The 805-nt window shown below is 39.8% G+C and overlaps 1 non-coding gene across 1 annotated transcript; it reads right to left on the bottom strand.

Moving 5' to 3' along the window:
* Positions 1–373: 373 nt before the first annotated feature.
* LOC115460840 lies at positions 374–477 on the bottom strand. Its single transcript, XR_003940614.1, has one exon. It is a non-coding gene; the product is annotated as a U6 spliceosomal RNA (small nuclear RNA).
* Positions 478–805: the final 328 nt, after the last annotated feature.

The raw sequence follows: 805 nt of genomic DNA, 5'->3' as shown, positions 1-805 counted from the left end.
AGTTGAAAACGTCCAAGTTTGGCTTTCGATTATATCGCTTTATTCGTTTTTGGGAGATAAACACCTATCTCCCGATTTAGGTTGCAATATAGGCGTTTTTGTCTTTCGATTATAAGCTGGATAGGGGATGAAACAGTTAGTACTAGTCATTTCTATAACGCTAGTAGACATATGCAGCACTGTACACATTATATGCAGGTACTTTCTCTGTCCCTAGAGGATTCACAATCTAAGCTTTTTTTGTACCTGGGGCAATGGAGGATTAGGTGACTTGTCCAAGGTCACAAGGTGCTGCAGTGAGAATTTAACGCAGATTGCCAGACTCAAAGCCCACCACACTAACCATTAGGCTGCTCCTTCACTCCCCCCCCCCCAAAAAAAAAAAAGCTTCACAAATTTGCATGTCATCCTTATGCAGGGGTCATGCTAATCTTCTCTGTATCGTTCCAATTTTAGTATATGTGCTACAGGAGATATGATAGAGGTTTGTGAGATCATGTGTGGAGTGGAACAGGTATATAGAGAACAATTATTTAGGTCCAGGGGAAACTGTAAAGCTAACAGGAAGCAGATTTAAAGCAAATTATAAAAAGTGTTGTTTTTATAACATCAAGGAACAATCATCCCATGGAATTTCCTCACCTGAATCCCTGAGGAAGTTGCCAAGATGACACCCACGACATTGGGCATTTATAGGCGAGTTTTTATATCAATTGGATTTAGATGATATCAGGAGATGCTGACCACCATCTTGGTGCAACAGTTGAAAGTAGATAAGTACATTTGGATCAAAATTGGATTTTCA

The sequence above is a fragment of the Microcaecilia unicolor genome, chromosome 1, assembly GCF_901765095.1.
Source record: "Microcaecilia unicolor chromosome 1, aMicUni1.1, whole genome shotgun sequence".
Taxonomy (NCBI): domain Eukaryota; kingdom Metazoa; phylum Chordata; class Amphibia; order Gymnophiona; family Siphonopidae; genus Microcaecilia; species Microcaecilia unicolor.
Note: the sequence above shows the minus strand (reverse complement) of the source record. Positions and strands in the feature narration are given on the sequence as shown.